This window comes from Solanum pennellii, chromosome 4 (assembly GCF_001406875.1).
Source record: "Solanum pennellii chromosome 4, SPENNV200".
Lineage (NCBI taxonomy): Eukaryota > Viridiplantae > Streptophyta > Magnoliopsida > Solanales > Solanaceae > Solanum > Solanum pennellii.
In genome coordinates, this window is record NC_028640.1 from 20,618,791 (window position 1) to 20,626,202 (window position 7,412).

The window sequence follows — 7,412 nt, forward strand, 5'->3', positions numbered from 1 at the left end:
TGCGTCACAATACACCACAAAACCCTTTGTACCCTCCGGTAAGTTCAACACTGGAGCGTAAGTAAGCTTATCTTTCAACAATTGAAAGCTCTTCTCACATGCCTACGACAACTCAAACTTTTTGCTCTTTTCGGTCAAAGTAGTCAAAGGAGAAGCAATGGAAGAACCAAAATACAGCCCATATACGGTAGTATATGATCAGTGTATACGCTGAATTTTGAAGGAAAACAGGCCCAAAGGCCTAAAATTTTACAGCAGTAGAATTTGGACCAACAGCCCAAATTTGATATTTCTTTTCCTTCTTATTTATTTATCATAATATTTGACTAACAATTTATGTGACCTTTTGTTTGATTTAATTAATTCTTGATAATAGTCATTTCTCTTATTTTTATACATATTCAAAATTCATATACATATAAATTTTACTTAGTCTTTATTTATTTCTCGGTCTTTGTCAACACTTAAGTTTATCCCTTCAGATCAATCCCTCTAATAACTTTCCCTAGAAATAATTAATAAGAAAAATAAGTAAGTCAAATCAATGAATAAAAATAGATTCTCTTTTACTTGGATAAAATGAAAATAAAATAAAGTAAATAAATAAAATTTATTGAAAAGTCATTTTTAGTCAAATCGCCGGTTAACCGCGAGTAATTGCGCATTCCGAGGGCCTAACACCTTCTCGGAATGCACATTTAAACTTCGAACCTTTTTTTTTCAATCAATTTTATCTGTTAAATTTTTTTGAAAATAATTTAAGTTTTTCTTGATTTTACTAAAAAATTAAGTGGCGACTCTGTTAGTTTAGAAATTCAATCTCTCTTAAATCATAAAACTAATTGATTTTCGAAACATAGTCATTTTTTTATTTTTACTATATTTTTAAGTAAAACAAATGATACAACAACATCATGTAATAGTAATCCAACCAATAAACAATGCAATTGAACCAATGCAATACAATTCATATCAAGATCACAACCTAGGGTTAAGGGGAATAGGTCATCCTGTACAAACTAGACCAAACCATCAAGAAATAACATAAAATTGAGTTAGAATACATGTTAATATATTCGTAATATCCAAAAGAAATCATAAACAAATCAATTCATAACACCAATTTCGAGATTGGATGAAACCCACTTGAAAACTCAATTTTGGAAATCAATTTGATTGAACCCTTTGAGGAAAGAGGTTTCGAAGGTAAATTAGATCCAATACCTTACAAATTGATGAATATTGATGGTGAAACTTGACTCTTTGCAACCCTTAAATCCTTCCCTAGCTTGGTCTTCAATGGTGTTCATCACTAGAGAGAGAAAGAAGCGAGAAGGAAGAGAGTTTGGATTTGTGAGTTATGATATCTTAGATTAGTTTAGTGGGGTTGAGGTCTTTATATGAGGCGTTAATTAACTTAATTACGCTTCCCTTAAGCCCTAACTAACTACCTAATCCCTTAATTAATTAATTGGAACTAAGTCAAAACGTGCAGAAAATTAGAGCTTCACAGACGACACCACGATTGACGGATCGTGGGTCAATTGACAGTTAACCCCCCCCCCCCTTCCGTGATGCACATCCGTAGGTAAGTTCAGAGACTGTGCAAAAGAGGCCCTTTGAATAATTGGCTAAGTATTGATCGACGGATGGCATTGACACCCCGTTTACCAACCTACGCTTTGTCGATTCCCCTCGTGGGTGCACACTGCCCAGGCAGTCCTTGACCCCTTAATGCATGGATCCTCCTCAAGGGACCTAAGTTGGTCCTTGTGGAGTCGTGCCTGGACGTTTCTATCATGGATCATCTTAATCACATGTAAGACAACCTTCCACCAATTTTCACACTTTTCCAACTTCAAAAAGCTAGTCAAAAAGGCTAAGGCACACTAGCACCTCATTGAACTAGTTTCTTGACGTCATGGACTTTCTTGGACGTTTTGGTTTCTAGACTTCCTAAATGACTTATATTCATTAAAATAGACCTTAAAACAGTGTCTAAACATTATGAAACTTATGTTATGATCTAGAAAACGTCTTGGATTTTCGAAGTGTAACATTATTCCCCCCTCCCCTTTAGGAACATTCGTCCCCGAATGACACTAAAATTCTTTTGAAGGAAGGAATAGACTCAAGACTAGTAGCCCAACCAACAACGATAGATAACAACATCAACCATATCAATTACACAAGGCAATTCAAAACTTCAATTACCACACATAAAGCTCATCATTACATTATGAGGAACATCCTTCTCACAATAACAAGAGCTCAACATAGCATTTATGAGTCAATCATGCCAAAGCTCAACTTACCAACATGCTACATATCATTTCATAAAGATTAACCATATCAAAATGCACAACATTACTCAAAACAAGACAAAGAGCAAAATTGACAAATTTCAAGTTAATTAGGCATGTTTCATTGTAACTTCACTGTAAGAACATAAAAAATGCACATTTTGCAAAACTTCACCAAAAATAAAGAAACTTCAATTTTTAGTCATTATTTTTATTATTAGTAAGAACAACTAACCTTAGTTATCAAATAGATGAGGGTAACGGGACTTCATATCGGCCTTGGCCTCCTATTTTGCACCCTCAACTAGGTGATTCTTCCATAACACCTTTACGGGAACCACCTCTTTATTCCTTATCTCCTTACTTGCATATCAAGGATTTGAACCGGAAATTCCTCAGAAGAGAGGTTATCCTTCACACCAAGATCATCAATAAGAAGAATAGACTCAGAATCACCGATACACTTCTTAAGCATGGAAATATGGAAAATCGGATGAACCGAAGCCAATTCACTAGGCAACTTAACTCATAGGCAACCTTACCAACCCTTTGCAAGATTTCATAGGGAACCACATAGCGAGGACTCAACTTCACTTTCTTGCCAAATCTAACCACCCCTTTCATAGGAAAAATTTTCAAATACACCTTGTCACCTTCTTCAAACTCTAAATCCCTTCTCCTATGATCGGCATAAGACTTTTGCCGACTATAGGACATTTGCATCCGGTTCCTTATGATATGAACTTTCTCCAACGCCTTATAAATCAAATCGGGACCAAGAAGCTAAGGCTCACCTACTTCAAACCATCCAATATGAGACCTACACCTCCTACCATATAAGGCTTCATAGGGAGCCATGGATATGGATGAATGAAAACTATTATTGTAAGCAAACTCCACCAAAGACAAATGCTTGTCCCAATTTTCCTTGAAATTAATAATACAAGCTTTCAGCAAATCCTCAAGGGTATGAATAGTGCTCTCTGCTTGACCATCCATTTGAGGATGAAAAGCGATGCTTAACTTTACCGTATTACCCAAACATTCTTGGAATGACCTTCAAAACCTAGATGTGAATTGTGCACCTCGATCTAATATGATGGATAATGGAATACCATGTCGACATACAATCTCATCTATGAAGATCCTTGCATAATCTTCCTCCGAATAAGTAGACTTGACGGGAATGAAATGAGCGGACTTGGTCAACCTATCTGCAATTATCCATATTGATGTCTTCCCACTTCCAAGTAGTAACTTGTATTTCTTGTAGTAAACCACCCAATTTTTGTTGTTCGACTATCACTTGTTGGCAATTTCGACACTTAGCAATAAACTATGCTATGTCCTTTTTCAAACCTTCCCACCAAAATACTTCCCTAAGATCGTGGTACATTTTGCCAACCAGGATGAATGGAGTAACGGGACCCATGGGCTTCCTCAAGGAGCCATTTCCTCAACCCATCTACATTGGGAACACACAATCTTCCTTTATACCTCAAGAATCCATCCTCCCCAATGAGAATGACTCATTAAGCTTGATAAGAACCGATTCCTTCAACTACATCAATGATTGATCAAGGTGTTGTTTGGACTTCAACTCAATTATCAATAATGACTCGGAGTTATGATGGACCATGAAACCACCATTCGGAGACTCTTCCAACCTCACACCCAATCTAGCCAACTTATGAACATCTTTCAATAGGTCTTTCTTGGCTTTATCTATATGAGACACACTACCCATGGATAACCGACTTAGAGCATCCGCAACCACATTGGTCTTGTCGGGATGATAGAGGACACTCATGTCGTAATCTTTCAACAATTCCAACAACCTTCTTTGTTGGAGATTCAACTCCTTTTGAGTAAACACATATTGGAGACTCTTGTGGTCGGTATACACATAAACATGGACACCATACAAGTAATGCCTCCATATTTTAAAGGCAAATACCACGGCCACTAATTCAAGATCATGAGTTGGGTAGTTTCTCTCATGCACCTTAAGTTATCTAGAAGCATAGGCTACCACCTTCCCATGTTGCATAAGCATACACCGTAAACCCACTGGGATGCATTACAATAAACCATGAAACTCTTTGTATCCTCCGGTAAAGTCAACACCGTAGCGGAAGTAAGCCTATATTTCAGGATTTGGAAGCTTCTCTCACATGCCTCCGACCACTAAAATTTGTTACTCTTTTGGGTCAAAGTAGTCAAGGAAGATGCAATGGACGCAAAACCATTCACAAACCTCCGATAATAACCCGCTAGACCTAAGAAACTCCTAATGTCGGTTGGAGTCAATGGTCTATGCCAATTTTTTACCGCCTCATTTTTCCTTGGATCAACCTCAACTCCCTCACTAGAGATGATATGACCAAGAAATGCTACCGACCTCAATCAAAACTCACATTTTCTATACTTGGAAAATAATTGGTTCTCCTTAAGCATTTGCAACACCACCCTAAAATGGTTCATGTGATCACCCTCGTTTTTTGAATATACCAAGATGTCGTCAATAAAGACAATGACAAATGAATCTAGGTAACTTTGAAACACTCTATTCATGAGATCCATAAATGGCGCCGGGGCATTTGTGATACCAAAGGACACTATTAAGAACTCATAGTGATCATATCTAGTCCGAATATTCGTCTTTTGTATATCCTTACCTCTCACCCGGAGTTAGTGATACCCCGATCTCAAATCAATCTTAGAGAAGTAGCTTGCCCCTTGGAGTTGATCAAACAAATAGTCAATCCGAGGGAGAGGCTACTTATTCTTAATAGTGACTTTATTGAGTGGGCAAAAATCAATGCACATTCAAAGGGACTCATCCTTCTTTTTCCCAAAAAATAAAATAAAATAGAGCACCCCATGGAGAAATTCTAGGTCTAATAAATCATTTGTCTAGTAAATCCTTGAGTTGAGCCTTCAACTCTTTTAATTCAACTAGAGCCATCCGATAAGGAGGAATAGAAATGGGATTTGTATCCGGTAACAAGTCGATACCAATATCAATTTCCCTTTCGGGAGGAATACCGGGAAGGTCATTATAAAATACCTCTTGAAATTTCCTCACTACGGGGACCGACTCAATGGGAGGAATTTCATAGTCTAAATCTTGGACTCTCACTATATGATAAAAACAACCTTTAGAGATCATTTTGCATGCTTTCAAACAAGAGATGATACGACCTCTAGAAATAGAATTTCCCCCCTTCCGCTCTATAACGGGCTTATTTGGAAAGTTAAACTTCACAACCTTGGTTCTACAATTTATAGAGGCAAAGCAAGCATGCAACCAATCCATACTCAAAATGACATCAAAATCAAGCATATCAAGTTCTACTAGTTCAAAATTAGAAACTTTATTGGGAAACATTATAGGACAATTTCTATACACCCTTTTTTGCAACAATCGACTCACCCACGGGGGTATACACTACAAAAGGTTCATGCAAGATATCGAGAAAAATGTCAAAATTTTTAGCTACTAGAGGAGTAACAAATGATAAAGTATCACAGGGATCAAGTAAGGCATATACATCATAGAGAAGACTTTCAACATATCGGTTACCACGTCGGGAGAAGTCTCTTTCTCTTGCCTAGAGCGGAGAGCATAGAAGTTGTTCTTCTTCGGAGCCTCATTTGAACCACTTGCTTGAGCTTGACCACTAACCTTGTCTTGACCCTTCACATTTGGGAGATTTCTTACCTTGTTCCCACTTTTACCACAACAAAAACAATTATCCGTTCCTTTAAGACACTGACCATAGTGCTTCTAGCCACACTTTCCACAAGTTGGCTTCTTGGTTGGTGAACTAGTATCCTTTCCCTTTTTAGGCTTAGGGTTAGACACCCTATTATCCCTAGCCATAGGAAACTTAGAAGGAACTTTATTAGAAACACTCTTCTTAAACCTAGGCTTGTCTTGTATCTCAAGCCTTCCATTTGAAGAGCCACCATCAAAAGATCTTGCCCTCTTGTCATCTCTACTCTTCCTCTTAGGCCTTGCCTCTTCCACTTGTTGAGCATGAACCATGAGACGAGAAATGTTCATATTGTCATGTAGTATAGCCGAATGACACAGCTCGTGAAAGTCATCCAACACTCCCGTCACAAAGCGGTTCATTTCATCTCTAGGGTTGGAAACAAAAGAAGGAGCATATTTTGACAATTGAGTGAATTTCAAAGAGTATTCAAGAACAATCATGCCTCCTTGATGAAGGTTGAAGAACTCTACCACCTTCACTTCCCTCTTCTCTCTTGAAAAGAACCTATCAAGACAAGCCTTCTTGAAAACTTCCCAAGTCACCGATTCACCCCTTAACGATCTATTCTCCCTCGATTGGACATACCATGTTTGGGACACATCTTTGTGTTGGTAAGGGGATAACTCGGCCTTCTCACTAGTAGGCAACCCTAGAGGATCTTGTAGTTCTTGTCGATGAACTCTTGGGGGTCTTCTTCAACCTTGGACCCATAGAAAGTAGGAGTATTCATCCTAGTGAAATCCCTTAGACGGGAGGCCATGGTAGCAACTTGTTGGTGTGCTCGAGGTACAACCTCCCAATTAGCTTGGGTCGTCATGGCTTGGTCTTGAGTAGTGGAGGCTTGTGCTTGGGTAATAATGACTTCGGCCATTTGGAGAAAGGACCTTATGCTTTCATTCGTAAAAGGAGGAGGATTGAACACCACGGCGAGGAACTCCCGCATTGGAAACCACTTCTTCAAGTCTTCGTGCCGCATTCTTTCGAGTATTCATTGCCTAAAATTACAAAAAGAGGATTACATGCAAAAGCACATATAGTTAACACTCCGAAGGCACGATATGGGACTTCCAAGAAAGTAAGAGTTTCCTAAGCATCTCATAGATTCCTATTCATAAGTGTGGCGCGCTTCACAATTATGTACATAGACGTGGTTGAGAGAGACATAGACTAAAAGATATTTAACCTCATGCTCTGATACCATGTTTTTCACATATGAGAATAACCTCTAGACGTAACCGGCGTCGTCCTCCTCTTTGAACTTTTCATTACTTCTACTTGGAGATTTACATAGACCTGTACATACACATAGTGCTTATATATATATATA